This window comes from Peromyscus eremicus, chromosome 8b, assembly GCF_949786415.1.
Source record: "Peromyscus eremicus chromosome 8b, PerEre_H2_v1, whole genome shotgun sequence".
In the NCBI taxonomy this organism is placed as follows: Eukaryota; Metazoa; Chordata; class Mammalia; order Rodentia; family Cricetidae; genus Peromyscus; species Peromyscus eremicus.
Window position 1 is genome coordinate 40,951,977 of NC_081424.1, and position 21,438 is coordinate 40,973,414.

The following is a 21,438-nucleotide window of genomic DNA, read 5'->3' on the forward strand; positions in this document are numbered from 1 at the left end:
GAGAACAATGGTCAGTCGGAGAACAAAAAATTCAGTAGTTCCTAGACAGTTTGGGGGTGACCTTCTGTTAAATATATATGTGTATATATTAAAAATAAATTATATTAGATAGCTGACTGCAATTAAATCTCAACTAGGTCTCAGCCTAATGTTAGCTTGGATTCACTTAATATCTGTCTAGAAGTTTCTGTACTCGAGAAAGCCACATTACAGCCTTCAGGGACGCTGGTAAGCCACAAGAGGGGTAACCAATTAAATGAGAGAAACTGGAGAAAACAGTGGATATGATGGTTGTCGGGTTCGGAAAGGCAAGTCGATCCCATTTTGCTAAAGCCAACAGCACCTTTACTCTTAAGGGGTCACACAAGGCAGACCACATGTCACAGAGTCGTTTTGTAGAAAACATTTATCCTGCTAGTGAACAGTCTTTAGTGTGAGGACATCTCTATCTCTTACCTGTTGTCAGCCTCAGTTTACTTGTGAAGAAAGGAAGGTGATAACAACACAAATATTTCCAGCATTGGAAGCCCATGGTGATGTTTAATTTTGTTAATGTTTGAATTTTACCAGTTTCCATGAAAACACAAAATACAAAGGCTGAAGGCTTCATACCTAGTAAGACATTTTATTTTATTTAGTGTAGATTTTTTTCCCCAAGGAATACATCTATTCTATACCTCTTCATTTCTAAAATATGTGTCTTCTTTGCACATATGACTTAGTCCCTTCAACATACTTGTTGTTTCTAAAGATTGTGTTTGCAGGAAGACTCACTCCCACATGCAAAGGAGGCGGTGGTCTAGTAACCGCCTATGTCAAGTGGGCACCAGCGACAAAACCACCGGCTGTGGGTTACGCAAGGTGTGAAGCCCGCAAGGAGAAGTGGAGAACAGCAAGAGGCCAGATAGACACTGTGTGTAGGGGGAAGGGGGAGCGCCCCTGGGCCATTGAAAAACACATAAACAAATTATTAATAAAAAAAGAAAAGAAAATGCAGTATCCATGGATGCCACTTGGCAAGCCCATAGCTTGGGCCTCACAGCAGGGATAACTGTTCTTACTTTTCTCTCTGAAGAATGTTAAGTTAGAGGCAGCTGTGTGTAAGCTCTGGGGCATTGCTTTCCCTGGAACGGCTTGCTGGAGATCCGAAAAGCACTTCAGCAGCCAATGCTGCGTGTGGTTGGCTTTCCAGGACTCAGTCTCCTTGTAAGTTGTTTCAAATACGAATTTACAGACATCGTGACCATAGGGCCTGTCCTCTGGTTCTGGAAATAAGTGGAGTGGGACGAGAAGGATGCATAAATGACCAGGAAATTGGCACATTTCATGGCTTAATATTTAGGGGGTAAGTATGCCTTGTGAAAAAAATTGTTGGCACCTTGACCCATCTCCAGTTAGCATTTCCATCCACAAGTAAGTCGTTTCTTCAAAAATTTCGGTTAACAATACTATATGTGTTTATACACCACACAGAATCTTTTAATATAGTACTAAGAATCTTTTATTATATTGTTTTTATTGAAAATAAAGGAATTTATATAATATATTCTGATCACTATTTCCCCTCTCTCATCTCCTCCCAGATCTTCCCTACCTCCTGACCCTTCCAATTCCAAGCCTTCTTTCTCTCTTCAGAAAACAAACAGGCAAATAAAAAAGACAAATAAATAAGGCTAAAATAAAGTGAACAAACAAACAAAAAGAAACAAAGAAAGAGCACTAGAAATGCACACACACATACATATACACACATGGACACACACACATCTTCACAGGGACAAATACATGGACACACACAGACATACACATACACACACACACATATACAGATGCAGACACAAAACCCATAAAAACACAAAATTGGAAACCATAATATACAAGTAAATGACCAGTAAGGTAAACAATGCCCCCTAAAATCAATGTGAGACTAAAAGAGAAAAATCTTCAAAAATAGCTTTGGGTATTCTTAAAATGACATTGTCCTTTCCAGAATAATTCCAAGCAAATATCACAAACATGTAAATTAAAAAACATTTTACTAGACTTTTGCCACAGTAACAGAGAAGTCGGTAGCAGCTCTGAAGCAGGATTCTTCTTCTCCAATACACAAAGCCTGTTAAGGGATGGCTGACATGGCTGTGGCTTTTATTTTTCCAAATAATTCCCTATTCCCTGGGAAATACTTTTCTCTCCTCAGATCTTTTCTCTGTCATTTGCTCCATGGGTTGACACAGTCAGTGTTTCTTCAACAAAAGCTCTTGGAGTCAGAAATGCTTTGCTTATTTGCTTCCCCTTTTCAGTCACATTTTTCCTTATTTCCTGAAGCACAGTCTGGGCTGATGTGGCCCCCTGTGCTGGGACTCACAAGGAAAAGACAGATGTCCCTTCCTGTTCTTTCTCCTTGGATGACTCTAGCTTGAGTCATGTCGACAAAAATCCTAGCAAGGGCAGAATCCAAGAGACATTGCTTCTTTTAACAACTGTTGCGTACTGTCCAAGCCAGTGAACATGGTCCTCCAGAGGCCTGGACATTCAGCAGAGGACAGTTGTGTGTCCCCAGAGGAGGCTGTTGCTTTTACTTCTCCTCTTGTCTGAACTTCAAGCCTAAGAACACCGGGGAGCACCTGGCATCTCCTGGAAAGGGCCATTTGTCCCTTAATCTAATTTAACATCCCTTAACAGAAGCTAACCTTAACTTCATGTGAAAACCACAGACCTGTTCACTACAGTTGTTGAAGTAAATGTGTGAGTATGTACATGTGTGTTTGTGTGTGATTGAATGATTGTGAATGACTGCATGTGTGTATGTGTATGTGTGTGTGTGTCTAGGTGAGTATACATAAGAATGAGAGTGTATTTAAGAGTATGTGTATCAGAGTGTGAGAGTATATGTGAGTGTGGTGTATAAGTGTGGCTGAGTATATGAGTTCAACTGTGTGTGAATGTGTTTGTGTGAGTCTGTATGTACAGAACCATGTGAGTGTGTTCACATGTTTCTCATATACTATATACTATGATATTTAACATTGGTTTTGGCTTCAAATAAAAACAGAAACATGTGTATGTATAAGTGTATTTATATAAGTATATGTGTGTGAATGTGTGGTTAGATGAGATTGATCAGTAGATAGATTATGGATGAGTGGATGGATGGATGGGTGGGTGGGTGGGTGAGTGGATGGATGGATAAATGGGTGGATGAGTGGGTGGTTGGGTGGATGCATGGATGGATGGGTGGATGGATGGATAGAGAGATAGATAAATAGATAAGTATAAGCACCAATCTCTCTCAATAAAAAGAAAGGTTGATGGGTACCTTATAAATAGAGGTAATATGAATGTATATATCTGTCAAAAAGAGAGATGGTACCTCTTCCTCTCTAAGTAAACTCAGTAGTCAACCCCTACAGTGTGATAGTCTGGATCTGAATTGTCACACAAATGTCCATGTGAAGGTTTGATCCTCAGCTGTAGCCCCATAGGAAGATAACTGAAGGTTTAGGAGGCGGGGCTTCATTGGAAGAGGTGGGTCCACTGAAGATTTAGGAGGCAGGGCTTTAATTCGAAGAGGTGGGTGCACTGATGGTTTCTTTTTCCTTGTCACCAGGAGGTAAGGCCTGCCATGAGCTTTTACCAGGATTTACAATCTCACTGAAGGTATAAAAGGCACCAGATTAAACTATCATGAACCAAAAGCCCTGAAACTGAGCCCCAGAATACCTGCTCATCCTTTACGTTCCCTTCCTCTGTATTTTTACCATGGCAGTTAACAATGATTAACACCTGAAAAGACAGTGCTTTTTCTTCTAGGTGCCCAGCACTCTATTCTCTTCAGTTTTCTAGAGGAGCCGGTTGGCCTGGGTTTGACTTTGGGATCTTAACCTGTGGTCCTTTGCAAGTTTTCTCTTACAATATTCGTGCTAAGTATAAGGAAGACTAAAATAGCTCAGAGCTTATTCTCCTGATTTCAAACAGGCCAGGAAGCCTTTGCAACATTCAGTGATCAATGATTAAAGCTAACAAAATGGATTTTCATGGATTACAGCATGATCTTGTGGGAAAAAATAAAGTCAATAAGCTAAAATTTCTTACGAGAAATGGATTCATTAAAATCCTGCATTAAACACACACACACACACACACACACACACACACACACACACACACACAGCTTTTGATCACTCAGCCTTTGATCTTCCCTTTCTTGCCAGACTACATGTTCCTTGAATCTTTTTATAACAAATGAGAGGGAATGGACAAATCCAAGAGTCAAAAATATGCTCAGATTTTATAGACCTGTAACCTGCCTGCATCAAATGCGAAGAACAAGTTATGGTTGGATTGTCTTTGCCCTACTCTTTGCTGTCAGCCTTTCAAAGATGGGAGTAGCCAACGTCCAGGCAGGTGCTCTGCCTGACCTGATGATACCTGCTCCTACAGGAGGCTGATGCCAGGGCAGGTGTGTCTGTTGCCCAGCTGAGTCTGCTGCAGGAGCTGAAGGAAACCCCTCCCACCACAATCACAGGACATTCACATACACAATACTGTGGGTCTATGGCTTCACTTAGACCTAGTCCCATAACTCCTTGCATAAAGGTGTTTATGGAGGTATTTATCCTTAAACAAAAGAATAAATATACTAGAGAGTTCAACATAAACCCAAAGGGTCCCTAAACAAAAACAAGGAAGCTTCAGGTAGAAGCTAAACATGGTTCCTACACTCCTTGGCCCACAGGAGGCAGAAGCAGGAAAATTACCATAAGGTCAAAGCCAGCCTGAGCTATACAGGAAGACCCTGTATCAAGCAAACCAAAATAATAATAATAATAATAATAATAATAATAATAATAATAATACCTTCAGAAAGGTTTTATTCAATGTTTGTCATCCTCTTGAGGTAATCTTTTAACAAAAGGAAGGCATTTGCCAGTAAGTAGCAGGACTTACATGGGAAACTTTTCTTAAGGCTTATCAATATTCTTTTTTCCTATAGAAAGTTCGAGACAAGAAACAAGGCAATGGGAGATTCGGGCTTCCATAGAGAATGTTCTAGATGCACCATTATGGTGATATTTTATTTGTATTAAAATGTTATTTGTATGTTAATAAATAAAGTTGCCCGGGGGTCAGAGCTATTAGCAAGCCATAGGAAAGCAGGGCAGTGGTGGCGTACACTTGTAATCCCAGCACTTGGTATGCAGAGCTGGGTAAGTCTCTGTGTGTTCAGGGATACAGCCATTATTGGACACACATGCCTTTAATCTCAATACCAAGCAAGGAAAACCTGGAGGCCTATACAGACAGGCCGTGACGAGGCGGTCATGTGGTTGGGTTTACAACCAATGAGAAGGCAGAACAGGAACACTATATAAAGACATTAACACAGGGGTAGCTAGTTCGGAGAGGTAGGACCACTGCAGGAGGAAGGGTAAGGTTTTAGCTCTTAGCTCTGACCTCTTGGCTTTCTTCTTTGCATTGGTTCTGTGTTTCTTATTTAATAAGAAGGTTGGTTACATCTACACACCATGGCCTTTATTATTTTTGTTCAGCTTTGCACATGAGACTTCTAAGGTTTTCACTCTGTCCTCTTCGTAGTCCAGTATCTCTGACTTGGGAATGACCTTTCTACCAAACACCTGCTCAAGTGACTCCAAAGGTCAGTGTGCCCACCTCCCAGCCTGCCTGCCTGCTTTCCCGGCATTTCCCACACTGTGACCTTTCTTTCCTCCATACTGTCACACATACAGTGTCTAAAATTACTAAAAATTTTTCACTTACCTGTGTGTACCCTCTACCTTATCATTCTATAGATAGCATATGACTTGATATCCTATCTTGGGATGATTTTTTGATCTATAGCCAATAAAGAGTGGTAAGTCCAGCTTACTTCTGGAACTTGGAATGCAGCTCAGTGATAGAGCAGCTGTTGAGGATTCCATCTGAGTGCCTCACACAAACAAAAATCCTGCACTTTGTACCAAGTGTTTACATTAGTGTCATAGCTCATCGGTTCTCAACCTGTGGGTTACGACCCCCTTGGGGGGGGGTCAAACAACCCTTTCACAGGGGTTGCCTAAGAGACCATCAGAAAGCACAGATGTTTACATTACAATTCATAACAGTTATGAAGTAGCAACGAAAATAATTTCATGGTTGGGGATAACAACGTGAGGAACGGTATTAAAGGGTTGCACCATTAGGGAAGCTGAGAACCACTAGTTATAGTTGGTTTCAAAAACTTACTTTCCTTCTGACTGTGTTTTCTAAATGGGAACAGGGAGTGGCAATCATATCTTCAGTGCCTGGATCATTGTTTTAGTGTGCTCTTACTTAAACTGTGTTTAGCAAGCAGAAAAGATAGAACAGCACACAAGTAACTTCCGTAGTGATTTCGATGACGTCTCTGTACTTACAGACTCAATATGATGAAAACATTTTTGTTTAAAATTTAGGCCATAGAACAAATGTCAAGAAATGGGTGGCAGAGTGTGGGAGCCCGTTCTCGGGTTCCTCGTGGCTTTACCCAGCAGGTCTGGCATAGAGGATGATTAGGACCACGGGCCTGAGTGCAGGTGTCTGGGATGGTCTGCACTTGGCTGTGATGGGGGAGGAGGTCTTTTGCTCCACCCCTTGGCATCTCTATAAAAACCCTGGGACAGAGACAGTCGGGGGCCGTTTGAATAGGTTCCAGGCCCTCTCGAGGCTATCCTTTATTTTCTATCTATTTATCTCCACAAGATTCTCCGAGATAAATCCTTCTATCTAATATTTCCTGCTGCTCACACTCAAGAAAACTCCAGGGAGCTGTGGGGTTGGTGGGTAAACGCCCCACAGCAGAGTCGATTAAAAGTGTTACTGTTGGTAGGCCTGATATCAACCTGCACTTAGCTGGGTATTCAGCAGGATTAGTTCATGTATCTACATAGGCACTCAGGTTCCTACCCAGTAACAGAAGCAACTCAATCCAGGGTAGAGATTACCCCTAAGACTGAGTAGGCAGGTGCACTCCACTAGAAAGCCTATTTGAAAGACAAATACAACTATAGATTACAGAGCCTGAATCCACAATTATGTGTCTTAAACAGAACACTGAGATAACCAACACACTTAGTGTCCCTTCCCTCTAAAGCAATCTCGGTGGTATTCCCATCTTCCTCTGAGACACCAATTTCTGTTTGGCAAAACAGAATTCATAGTAATTTCCAGAGGCAGGTTCAATTAAACTTTTAGTAGATAAATTGTCTATAATTTATGTAAACAATGTTTCTAATGTTTGGACAATTAGATGGCACCTGGAATAATTCATGAAGCCCCCTGCTTGGTATGCAGAAATTGAAAGTAGGCAGGTTTAATTAAAACTAAGAATACCATTTCATTTCCTCATCTTTAGTCACCAAAATCTCTTATAAGAACAGCCCTTAGCATGAAAGAAAAAAAAATCATAAGCGTCACAATACAACATCATGGCAATGAGTGTATAATACCAAAACAAGAGCTCACTGCACCCGAGGCTGGAACTTCTTCAACCAGCAAAAGACTTCTGTATGCAAAGGAAAATCCTGAATTGTTGTCTCCTTCTAAAAGTAACCAACTTACAGATAGTGGAGGAGAGCTGTGCCACAAACTTACCGGAAGTGTGGACTAGCTATGGCACAAACTTACCGGAAGTGTGGACTAGCTATGGCACAAACTTACCGGAAGCGTAGGATAGCTGTAGTGTGAGCCTGTTGTCTCAGATCTGCAATTCTTTCTTCTGATTAAAGACTCTCTAGGACACGGAAACGTCCTACTCTGGGGGTCTAGTTCGGTGCTGTGGTAGAGTGCTTGCCCACCATGAGCCAGGCTCATCAAAACTATCGTTGATGAAGTTCTCTGGCACTGAATCGGCTTGTTCTTATCACATACACACTTGGTATTAGAACCCCGGCACTGTAAGGGATCTGCTTCTAGACAGAATGGACCCCTCACCTTGACAAGCTCACGCTCCAGTGGGAAAAGCAGATGCGTTAAATTGGTAGTGACATCAACAGATGAGCAGAGCCAAAAAAAAATCAAGGAAATTTGAATATAGTATCTGCTGGTGATGAGGAATTTCATAATCTTGTCACAGCATAATGGTGATGCAAAAAGGTTGATTTATTGAAGGTATGCAATGGAGTCATTCCTTCCATTGCCGAAACAAATCACCGCAAACTCAGTGATTTAAAACAACAAAGATTTATTCTCTTGAGGTTAAGAATCAGAAATCTGAAGTGGACCTTTGGAGAACAAAATCAAGACAATGGCTCCCAGGGTAGATCCAGTCTTTGCTTCTAGTACAGGGTGCTGAGGCCTGGGCATGGTTGGGCAACTCCTTCCAGCCTCCTTTCCCTCTCTCACGGTGCACAGCTCTGATATTCCTCTTTCTGCTCCCTCTTATCAAGGATCCTCATGATCACAGTGACTCTCCCCCCGCCCCCCCCCCCAAGCTGGATAATCTAGGAAAGCTGTTTCTCAACCCGCGGGCCGCTTAAGACCATCGGAAATATCAGATATTTACAAGTCATAACAGTAGCAAAATTACACTTACGGCGTAGCAACGAAAATAATTTTATGGTTGGGGGGGTCACCTCAACATGAGGAACTGCATTAAAGGGTCGCAGCATTAGGAAGGTTGAGGACCGCTGCTCTAGGAGGAGCCTTCATCTCAAAGAGTTTGATTTCATCACATCGGCACAGTTCCCTTTGTTAAGGCAGAGCCCTCCTTCACAGCCTAAAGAGGGTGGCTGGCAAAGGCATTTCTTGAGCGAGAAAAAAAAATATGGGGGAAGCACTTGTTGGAGTTAATGTTTGTCCAAGCTCCTGTTGCCTTCGAGGGTTTTTCTAGGATCATCCATGTTTGAATGCAATCCAATGGACCAAATCCGGAGAAGCCTTGCATGACGGCAACCTGTCTTGAAACCTTTATACTGTACTTAAGGGAGCAAAAACATGAATGGGAAACAGCTGGTAGGGGAGATGTTGCTTCTAAACTCACAGCAGTCTAGGTAGCTAGAGACACTTGGGCTTTATCTATTTCTCCAAAGGTTTGGAGATCTGTGAAACCCAGCTCCACCCTTGCATTCTTGCAGATACTGTATGGGTCCACTAGGTGGCGCCCTGCGGCCTCCTTCGGCTCCTCTTCCGCCTGGCGAATGATCTGCACACTTAGGCACATTCTCCCCGGCTGGTTGGGCTCTCTGGCTAGGGCACAGACCCCGCCATTTTTCACAGGAAATGAAGAGGATTTCTTTTATAAGACAATGAAATTATCCCATCCCTCCCCTCGCTCCTCTAAATACTGTTAAAGCAATATTAAAAACAAAGAGGAGCCATCCATCACCTCGAGGATTACCAATTTCAGGCAGGTAACTGTAAATACTTCCATCACCAGCAGATGGCACTGCACTATTAGCAATAGGCTAGCATCCCTAGAACACCGCGCGGGTCCTTCAATCCTGGGAGGTTGGCAGAGCTAGCTAGGTACTGCACAATGTCAGCCTGGCAGTCTTTAATCAGATGGCCGAAAAATATGCTCGGTGCTCCCAGTGAACATGCACAGGCAATGAATAAAAGAGAAATGTCTCGACCTTGTCTTCAGATTTCATCTTTCCCTTCCCTGCTTGATGAAAATCACATTTCTGAGAGAAAAACCTACTGAAAAGAAGGGAAACAAAATACAGCTAAAACACATTTCTTTTTTCTTTTTTTTTAAATTGAAACAAATTCTTCTCTCATACAATACATCCCACCAACTGTTTCCTCTCCCTCCACTCCTCCCAGCCTTCCCCTACCCTGGATCCACTCCAGCTCTTGTCTTTCTTCAGAAAAGTGCAGGGCACCAAGAGACAACAACCAAACACAACAAAACAAAATGCAGAAGACAAAGCAAAAGCCCTCACACCACAGGCAACCCCCCAGAAGGAAAAGAGTCCCAAGAGCAGGCCAAGAGTCAAAGACACACCTGCTCCAAGGTAGGCTTCCCACAGAAACGCCAAGCTAACAGCCACATCATACATGCAGAGGACCTAGTGCAGGGCCAGGCAGGCATGGAGCTTGCTGCTTCAGTCTCTATGAGGCCATCCAAGCCTTGCTTTGTTGACTCAGTGGGCCATGTTTTCCTGGTGTCCTCCATCCCCTCTGACTCTTACAATCTTTCCTGCTCCTCTTCTGAGAGCTTCTCTAAGCTTGAGAGGAGGGACCCAATGGAGACTTGCAATGTAGACTCTCTCTCCACACAATATCTGGCTGTGAGTCTGCATCTGCTCCTATCTGCTGCCAGAGGAAACCCCTCTGATGACAAGGCACCAATCTATGAGTATAGCAGAATATCATTAGGAATCATTTCACTGATTTTTTTTTTTTTAGGCCAGTCATGTTTGGTTCTATCCTAGGTCTCTGAGCTATCTAGTCTCAGGTTCCTGGCAGTGAAAGGCATGGGCCTCTTGAGTCATGGGCCTCAAGTTAAATGAGGACATTGGTTGGCCACTCCCACAAGTTCTGCGCCACTCTTGCCCCAGCACATGTTGCAGGCAGGAAAGATTGTAGGCCAAAGGTTTTGTGGCTGGGTTGGCATTCATGTTTCTCTTTCAGTAGCCTGTAGACTACTTTCCCACACCAAAGAAAGTGGGTGAAGGCTCCATGCAGGTACCAGTTCAACCTCCTTCCCTCCAATGAGCTGTGTGGATGTTGTCCTTGGCAATGGGGCCCTAATGCCAATTTGCAGAGAGCAATCCTCTGTCTTAGCATCAGCCTGGGTTGTTTGGGACATCTCCAAGGGACCCCCTTGGCTAACAATTCAACAGAATGCAACCCCATTCCGTTACTGAGCACCTTCCCTGGCTACAAGAGTTGGCCAGTTCAGACTCCACATCCCGCATTACTAGGAGTCCTCACTAGGATCACACTCACAGAATCCAGGAAGTTTCCACTGCACTGTTTCTACAACACCCTTTCCCCCAAAATGTCCCCTAATTTCAGCTGTCTCTCCCTGCTCTCCCCATCCCATACCTGATCCTTCTGGCTCCCTTACCCATCTACCCCAGTCCATCTGCAAAATCTATTCTATTTCTCCTTCCTTAGAAGATCTACACATCCCCACACCAACCCCCAAGCCATTCTCTTTACCTAACCTCCTTGGGTCTACATATTGTAGCTTGGTTATCATTTACTTAATAGCTATACCATATTTGTCTTTCTGGATCTGGGTTACCTCATTCAGGGGATTTTTTTTCCTACTTCCATCCATTTGCCTGAAAATTTCATGATATCATTTTTTAAAATCAACTGAGTAATACTCCATTGTGTAGATGTACCACATTTTCTTTATCCATTCTTTGGTCAAGGGACATCTAGGTTGTTTCAGTTTCTAGCTATTAAGAATAATGCTGCTATGAACATAGTTAAGTAAGTGTCTCTGTGGCAGGATGGATCGTCCTTTGGGTATATGCCCAAGAGTGGTATAGTTGGGTCTTGAGGTAGATTGATTCCCAGTTTTCTGAAGAACCCCCATATTGATTTCCATAGTGGCTGTACAAGTTTTCACTTGCACTAGCAATGGAGGAATGCTCCTTTTGCTACACAACCTCCCCAGAATGAGTTGTAACTTGGGGCTAAAACCCATTTCAAAGGAGGGAATCTTCCAAAGGCAAAATGAACAGCTCAACTGCACCTCTAACGAGGGCCGAACCATTCAGATGACCTGGCACATGGTACCGCAGGGGTCCTCAAGGTAACAAGTTGGGTTTTCTTTCTGGTCCTCATCCTCACACTGACTCTGTAGGATCTTGGACATATTGTCTGATCTCTCTAGGTCTTGATTTACTTTTATGTAAATATTGAAGCATCGGAGTAGGTTGGTTAATACATTTTTGTCAGGGTAAATTTTTCTTCCTTTTAAAAATTGTATTTAGATGCTCGGCACAGTAGAAGAAAATACTTGAGAGGAAGGAAGCCCTCTCCTCTCCTCAAGATCTTCCTCCCTCTCTACTTGATCTCCCACACACATACCTCTGATCTCTCTCTCTCTCTCTCTCTCTCTCTCTCTCTCTCTCTCTCTTCTCCATCTCCCCACTCATTTTTCTCTCTCTGTCTCCTAGGGGCTTGGGCGTCCTCAGGGTTCTGTTTGAAGATGACCAGGTTGTTTTGTCAGGATAGCGGAATTCTAAGTAGCCACAGTGCAGTGCCTCCTCTGGTTCACAGTGTCAGGAATGAGAAGGCTGCTGATGAGATCACTAGGTCTCCTGCACTTGAACACCAAACACAGGCTTTTAGCAATAAAAGCCACAAAGTCAAAGGTGGTAATGCTCCCCCCACCCCAAGTCCATAGAATCAAGAGATCTGGAAACTGTTCAACCACACAGCTGTCAACAGTGATGGGAAAAGCAGCTTACACCAAAAGATTGTGGGCAGTGACTCAAACTTCGGGATTCAATTTTCTGGCTTGACTTCCTACCTCGATCACTTTGGACAAACAGTTTTCTTTCCTATACTGTACTTTTGAGAAGCTGCAGCTACTTTGCATGAATGATAAGCTCTCATAGGGCCAATAAAATCAGTGTATAGACACCAAATACATGTAGATAGGCTCACAGGTTTTGAGCAAGGTTATCCTGGGCCCATGGTTCCCTCATGTCTCTTCCCAATCCATTCGATACCACAGACTCACAGACTGGAATCCTTGAACACATATGCCAGATGCCATCACCCCACTTTCAAACCCTTCAGTAATTCCCTCTCACACTTGAAAGAAAACCCACATTCCTAACACTGATCTTCAAAACCCACAGTTATCCCTTGTCCTCTGTTCCTCTTAATTGACACTGGTTGACCACACTCTAGCCAACCCTCCTCGCCTGGCAGGCCTTGGAACATCCAGAACCTCTCTGCTGACTCCTTCCTTTCCCAGAACAAACCTGCCTTCCTGAAAGTCTCTGCTGGAACAGCCTTCCCCAGATGGGTCTTCTCTGCTGATCCAATTGCAAGCGTCAAGAGAACATTATGCTTCATTTTGTAGCACCAAGGTTGGAAAATTTTGACCCAGGGCCCAAACCGTTGTAAATTCGTACGGGGTATCAGGACACACACAACCTGTCTTACTCATTTGCTTCTTGTCAATGATGTAGTTAAACAGCACAAAACCAAAAAAGTACCTCACCTTTTATTGAAGAGGATTATTGATCGCTGGTGCAGCAAAATGTCATGTTTATTTGTCTTATAAAATTCATCACCTCAGCAGGGATTTACCTACCTGTTTATTTGTTCCTTGACTCTGCTCTCTTTCTCCTTCCTCAGGCTAAGGACCACTCCTTGCCCCTTCTATATCCTATCGAGTCTGGCGCCGTGCTTAGAACAATTTCTAAATCTCTTCGCATTGTGAATTGCATTCTTTGAAGAAAGAATACTTAATGGAGAGAAGCGGGAGCATCCAAGTGACAGCGTGTGACAACTGAGGTGGGAAGGGAGCCAAGGAATTCAGGACCTGAAGGTCAGTGCGGGAGTATGCTTTACCTCAAGTGCAAGGGAGAGTTACTGCAGGCTTGCAAGGTGAAGCAATTCCATCAGGTATATATGTTAGAGACCAACACTTATTAAAAATTATTTTTAAAATAATAAGTTCTATTTTGTGTATTTGGATAGTTTGCTTTTCACATACATCCGTGCACCACTTTTGTGCCCAGTGCTCGCAGAGGCCATAAGAGGGTGGCTGATCTCCTGGAACTGGGGTTACAGATGGTTGTGAGCCCACCCTATGGGTGCTTGGAATTGAACCCAGAACCTCTGGAAGAGCAGCCAGTGCTCTTCCTGTCTGGACCATCTTTCCAGCCCCCAGGAGACCAACACTTTTTAAACTGAGGTACATTACACACACACACACACACACACACACACACACACACACACACACATACAAACACACGGGAGTGGGGTATTGCATACTAGCTTTGCAGTCTCTCTGAGTGGCATAAGGGGGAAATCCAATTTTATGCACACATGCTTGAAGTACGTCAGAGCTCCAAATGGCCAGAGAATTGATGAACCAAGTGCAATTGGAAGGGAAGTGGAAACCGAGGAAGCAGCACAGCCTTGGTGGAGGCATCATGTCCTTCCACAGTCTGTGCGCATGCCAGGCCCTGTGCCTCATGGGAAGGGCATGCTCTACCATAGGCTTGAAACTGCACACTGGGTATCAGCTCTAGACCCAAGTCAGGCATGTTGCTCTTTTCTCAGCTTTACTGAGCCTACTCCTTGAGTGTTATCCAAGGGTCAGCCAGGGGTCAGCCAGATGTACTGAGGGTGCTTTCAATATTATTTATAAATATTCTTCTTTAAAAAAAATGTATTAATTATCAGGAGTAGTTAACCAACATAATATGGACTCCACAGTTGTTTTTCTGTTTGTTTTGTTTTTGTTTTTACTTTGTTTTTGTTGTTTTATGTGCTTTTAATTGGTTATAGTTTGGAGGACTTCTTTGGGTTTGTTTGTTGGTTGGTTGGTTGGTTAGTATGTTTTGTTTTGTGTTTGGGTGTTGTTTTCTTTTCTTGCTTTATGGGGGTTTGTTGTATTGTTTATTTTGGTTTTGGTTTTGGGTTTTTTTTTTTTTTGAAAAATAATTTAAAGAGGAGGATCTAGAAAGACTTGGGGCCAGAGGAATATGATCAAAATATATTTCAATTTAAAAATTGTTTTAAATAACAAAATATATAATAATAAGAAAAGTATGGTTTTGGTGGTGGTGGAGATTGAACGTAGGGGCTTGGCAGATTCCAGGCAAGCACCCCACCACTCAACTACAGCATCCCCTCTTAATGGTTATTTTGAGATAAGGTCCTCATGAGTTATTCGGATTGGTTTCAATGTCACTACAGAGCCCAGGCTGGCCTCCAATTTGCAGTCCTGTTTCCTCAGTCTCCCCAGTAGCTGGAATTACAAGTGTATGCCACCATCCCTAGCTTTGGTTTTGATGGTTATATAATAATTATATATGAGAACTTTTAGGAAATAGACACTAAAGTATCCATGAAGAAATTAGCAGTATGCCTGAAGCTTACAGCCTACTCACAAACGACAGGGGGGAAATGTGGGACTCTAAGACATTGTCACATAATTAGAAACACACACACACACACACACACACACACACACACACACACACACATACACACACATTTAGTTCCTGGTTCATGTCTCTAGTTCCTGGATCATGTCTCTAAAATTATCATACACTGTCCCAGGTAACAGCAGTCTAGGAGCATCTTTTGTTACAACGTTTGGCATTAGTTTTCATTTCCTGGCACAAGAGCTTCTAAGGCTCTGGAAGCTCTGCAGTGGGAAATAGAGACTCTTCTCATATGCTAATGAGCTGACTGGATGCTTAATACCTCCAGGTAGCTTCTGGCCATGGGCTGGATGCCAGGTGAACCTCATGGCATCCGAGGGTTAGAATCTTCAGCTCTGCCTACAACTCCAACTTCTGAGATGGGAAAGGGGCTGGAGATTAATTAATTCAGGGGTCAATGACCAGTTAATTCATCATGCCTATTTAACAGAACCTTCTTAAAATTCCCAAAAGAAGGGGTATGGGGTATTTCTAGGCTCTTGAACACACATAGGTGTTGGAAGGGGGGCGTACTGAAGAAGGGCATAGAAAAGCCATGTTTCTTGTCATGTTTTGCCCTACATAATTCTTCATCAGACTGTTTATCTTTCTGCTTTACAATACAATGATGAATGTAAGTAGAATGTTTCCTGAATTCTGTGAACTCAGAGCAAATTAATGCACCCGAGGAAGGGGTCATGGAACCCTAATTTATATCTAGTAGGACAGAGAGGCAGCAAGAGACCTGAAACTTGCTCCTGGCTCGTGAAATTGGGACAGTCTTCAGGGACCGAGATCATGATGGAATTGAACCATGAATCACCCAGTTGGTATCTGCAGGGAACTGTGGAATTCTTTGGTGAGGAAACCCATGATTTGGGGGTCAAACAAGTCAGCCCATACAGCAAAAAGAAGTTTTTCCTTTGTAGCCTCTATTTATCTGTCATCTGCAGAGAAAAAAGTAAAACCTTGAATAAATAAACAAATGTGATCAGCTGTTGACACTTGGGAACTGGAGTTAAAGTCCTACAGAAAACAACTTGTATATAAAATAAAATTATGTGAATGATTATGTTAACATATTAAGTGAGAATATATATTTGGTATGGACACTGCAAAAATGCTATAATTTTGTGCCCAAACTTTAACATTATTTCATGGTAAACAGTGGATAAATAACATTTTCTTTGCAGGATTAAGCATGCTAAAATATTAGAAAGGATTAACGGTATTGCATGCACACAGGCAAACAGAAATAAACTCAGAAATGTATGAACAGTACTTATGCTTGAGCTTTATGTTCCTGTTATCAGTAATTCTCTTATTTCCACGTTTCTATCTTTCTGTGATTCTACTACTACTTTTAATATTTAGTCCTTGGGTTTCTTCTCTTCCCTAGCCACAGAAAAGAAAGAAGGGGACAAAAGGGATGAGGGGAGAGGCCAGGAAGATAGAAACAAGAGGGGTAGGAGAGAAGAGAAAGTGATAGGGAGAGGGCACGGAGGAGGGAGGGAGGGAGGGAGGGAGGGAGGGAAGGGGAGAGAGAGAGAGAGAGAGAGAGAGAGAGAGAGAGAGAGAGAGAGAGAGAGAGAGAGAGAGAGGAGAAGCTGGAGTTCGTGTTGAAGGTGTTGACTGAGGCTGGACAGGAAAACTCTGGGGGTCATACAGTATAACCTGATGTAAACTCTGGCCTCCAGGCTTGTCACAGTCCATCTGTCTCAAAGGCAATGCCACTGTTCTACTTTCCTGTTAAAGGGTCACTGAGATACAGGGTGGTGACTAATCTCAAGTTCTGTTTATCCCACTACAAGAAAACAACCTTGAGTCCAAGGACCCAAAGCGGCATGGCACACCTAAACAAAACCAGAACGATTTCACTGCCAAATGGAACACAACACAGTGGTGTAAAGGTGAAGAATGATTGCAGACATAATGCTAGATAGGTTACAAGTGAGTCTGCGCAGATCACCACAATGGTTCAGCCAAGTGAATGGTGTTAATACAATACCCAGAGTGCCATGGGCCTCATAGTTTCCTGGCCTGGGGAGACTTTCTCTGGTGAAAAACACCAAGGAGCTGGAATAAAGCCTTTTCTCCATTATCCTCTCTTCCTGGAAGTTATTCAAAGACACATGAAGAAGTTCCTTCCTCCACGCCTTGTCTCTAACTCCCGTAGATAGATTTACACCCCACACCTGGTGCTGCTAAACACATTAAAGTGCTCTGTGTTGCCATTAACAAAGCCCACGTGTCCATGTGGGAGTCAATGTGGGCGAGAGAACTTCATTTGATTTAATTACTTAGTAGAAAGTGAAAGCTCCAAGTACCTGGTCTTAAGGGATCTTCATAATGTATGGTTAAGAAATATCTGGACGCACTCACCGCTGGGCTCGCCAAGCAGTGCCACTCCATGACACCTGTTTGGAGGATGTTTTATAGACTGTGTGGGTGGGTGGGGGGCAATCATTGCATTGCTGCTTTCATTTCACGAACGAACTCATTTGTTGGCTCTTCAGAGTCATGGTTTTAAGAGCACATGCCTCATAAAACTTATTTTTGCTGTCATGGCTCACAGGCAAAGTCAGGATCCAACCAACACCTCTTTAGTATCAGTGAAGCCAAGTACTTCGGGAAATAACAATTTACTCTTGAGTTAATTAGTTGTAGCTGGAAATACTCCATTTTAAAAACCAAATCTACAGCAAGCCTGGAGAGCTTGAGTTTCTGAGACAGACCTTAGGGTGTTGGGAAAACTGCAGGGCACTGGGCTCCCTTTGTCCCTCCCTCCAACTACAGGTCAACTCAAGGTCATTCTGTGGCCTAAGCAAATTCCTCACCCCTGAGAGTCTGCTCTCAACAACCATGAGATAGGATTAATACCAACTCCATTCTAGAGTGTTATTATTATTATTATTATTATTATTATTATTATTATTATTAAGAATAGAAACAGTGCACAGAAGAGTACCAAGCAGGTGCTTAACAATGGTGTTATTACCTTGTGTGAGCATGGCTTGTCTTTTTTACAAATTTGAGAAGAGTTTCTAAAACAATTTCAATCCAATTGAGAAAAAGGATTAGAAGGAAAGAGGGAAGGAAGGAAGGAAGGAAGGAAGGAAGGAAAAGAAGGAAGGAAGCTAGAGTGGAGAGATAAAGGAAGAGAGGGGAGAGGGAGAGAGAGAGAGAGAGAGAGAGAGAGAGAGAGAGAGAGAGAGAGAGAGAGAGAGAGAGAGAATATATTCCCTAGAGGCCGGGAAAGTTAGTGGTGTAGCCCCAGGCTAATCTCAAAGGAGAAAGTTAACGATGTGTGTTCCTATCTCAGTCTGAAGGCCCCAAGTCCAAGAACCATGGTCCACAAGGCAGGAAAGTACAGATATCACTGCTCGAGAGCAGAAAAATACTTGCCACTCTTCTCCCATTGTGTTCCATTCAGACCCTCAACAGCTTGGGTCCTGTTCACCTGAATTGGTAGAGGCAGTCGTCTTTGCTAAGCCTTCACATTCACATCTTGGTTTCTTCCAGAAACATCTATGGATACATCCATAAAAGACACTTTCTCAGCTATCTGTGAATCCCTTATCTCAGTGACTCACACAGTTCATCCCTTGACACTGAAAAATTCCACCCCAAATTCTCTTCAGGAAACCCTTGCCTGCTGCCTCTGAGTGAAAGCACTCCCCAGAGGGACCCTGATATTTCTACATTTTATTAAAAGGAGTGTGTGGCCGTTTGGTGCGATCGGCACTTGATTTTGGCTCACAGCACCGCATTTTAATCTTCGTCCCTGGAAAACGTGGAGATTCTTTTTCCATTGTTCTGGTTTTAAACGATTCCAGGGCACAGCCAGTCAAGAGGGACTGGCGCGCCTCCAACGTGGTATAGTTCGTTCTACATGCTCACCACTCCATGCTACAGTCCACCACTGAGGGAGAGACAGACACAGAAGCAGGAGGTGAAGCAGCTAATCCCATCACATCCACCACCCACCACAAAGAGGAATGCATCTGAATGCATGTTCACTGGCTTGCTTGCTTGCGCTTGCCTCAATGGCCTTGCCCCTATGCAATTCACAATCCAGCTCCCAAATGGTGCTGCCCACATTAAGAATTACCTTTTTTTTCCTTTTTCTTTCTTTTTTTTTTTTTTTTTTTTTTACCTAAATTAGCTCAACTAAAAATAATTACACACAGGCATTTCCATGGGTCAATCCAACCCAGACGATCCCTCACTGAGACTTTCTTCCCAGGCGATTCTAGGTCATGTGAAGCTAACAAAGCTACCCATTCATGACTTCCTCCTGAAAGGGTTGTCAACTACTGTAAAGAGCAACAGACTGAAATGAGAAAGCTATTTTTTTCTAACATGCAAAAACTCAGTAAATGCCAGTATAGAATGAAAATGAAGAGTATGGATTTGAAGGCCGGTAGTTGAGTCCCAGCCCTGCTCATTATAAGATATTCATCTCTGAAATAATACTGCCATGTAGGTTGTTAACTATATAAGTGAGCAGACATTTCAAAAGCATTTCCAAGAGTGCCTTGTACATAGAAAGTGCTAGATTCAAATATGTGTTAGTATGCTGGGTATTTTCTTAGCATTGTGACCAAATTACCTGTCAAGAAGCAACTTTGGGGAGAAAGGACTAATTTTGACTCGTGTTGGAAGGAATACAGTTCCTCATGGCAGGAAAGATATGGTTAACAGTAGCAGTAGGTGGCTGGTCCAACTTGTTTTGATTGTTTAGCAGAAGCTGAAAGAAAATAATGGCACAGTCCAGGACTTCTCATTTTCTCCATTTTTTCAGTCTTAGTCCCCAGTCACTGGGATGATGCTTCCCATGTTCAGAAAGAGCCCAGAGATGTGTCTCTGAGCTGATAGTAAGTCCAGACAAGTAGAAAATTATTAATGATCACAAGCCCACCCCTAGGCAATTCGACACAGAAACACATCAGTTTTTAAATCATAGCATTCTATCACTGGTCATCAAAATCTCAGGGCCATTTTATAATGCAAAAATATACTCAGTTAATCTCCAATAGTTTTAACAGTTTCGACAATAGTCAAAAGTCTAACCAAATATTCTCTGAGACTCAAGATGATATCCTAATTGTGAGATCCTGTAAGTTTTTTGGACTTACATACATCTAACATACAATGGGGCAGATTAAACAATCACATTCCAAGAGGAAAGAATGGGGGCATAGGAAAAAATAGTGCCCAAACTAGAATTAAATCCAGAAGGGCAAATGTCAAATCTTGTAGCTCCACATCTGGCATTTGGATTCTTCTTAACATCTTGGGAAACTCCACCCATCCAGTTATGTTGTCTGTAAGGCATATGGCCTCTCTCTTGGACCAGCTCTACTCCATAGATATAACTTTCCTTGACAAATGTCCCATAATTTTTGTATCTCAAATATTCTGGGCTCTTCATTGCAATGTATTACCTCCCAAAACTTACAGCAATGGACTCTTGGTAATCTCTCGCAAGGAATCTGACCCTACCACACATTGCCTTGCCTCAGAGGCCTTCTGAAACCATGATCCAAACCTCTGTGAACCCATCAATTGCATTTTGCATGTCTGAGAAATCAGAAACCTATGGATACCATCATGTGTTGCCAGATAAAGACACAACCTGGCCCTCATGGGCCATACCACATAGTGGCCTCTGTGTGTCTTCTCTGGTGAATTTTGGGAAAAGTTTTTAACAGTTATCAGTTTTCCATTAGGATACTCTGAAAACTATCTTTTCTGAAGCTTCTCTTTTACATAAATTTGCCTAGTTATACTCTTAGAGATCTTGGTAGGGTCTTGCCCTCAAAGCACTTTTCCTGTTGTTCCAGGGCAAAGTCCACAGTTTCCCTTTAATGGTGTTAGCTTTTTTTTTTTTTTAAACAATTATAGGTTCCTCCTATGCATCTTGCAAACAGTGTTAAATTCTCTTACTGTCCTTTCTTTATCACAATGCACATCTTTTAAATCTTTCTGTTCTACTAGGCACACACACACACACACACACACACACACACACACACACACACGCACATGCACACATGCACACACACGCACGTACACACACACGCACAGTAAGCCTGGCTAAAAACACCAAGCCGTAACCAGGCCACAGCCTGAATTAAATGGTGTCTCAACATTTCCTCCACCAAACAAATCAGCCAACTCCTTCTGAATTCAGCCGCCCCTGAGTTCTCAAGACAGAGGCAGCTTATTTGCCCAAATGCAACATGAAAAGCCCTTAATAAAGTTTTTGACAGAGTCCTTGATTCTCTCTGAAACTTTATGAGTGCAATCTTTTTGTACG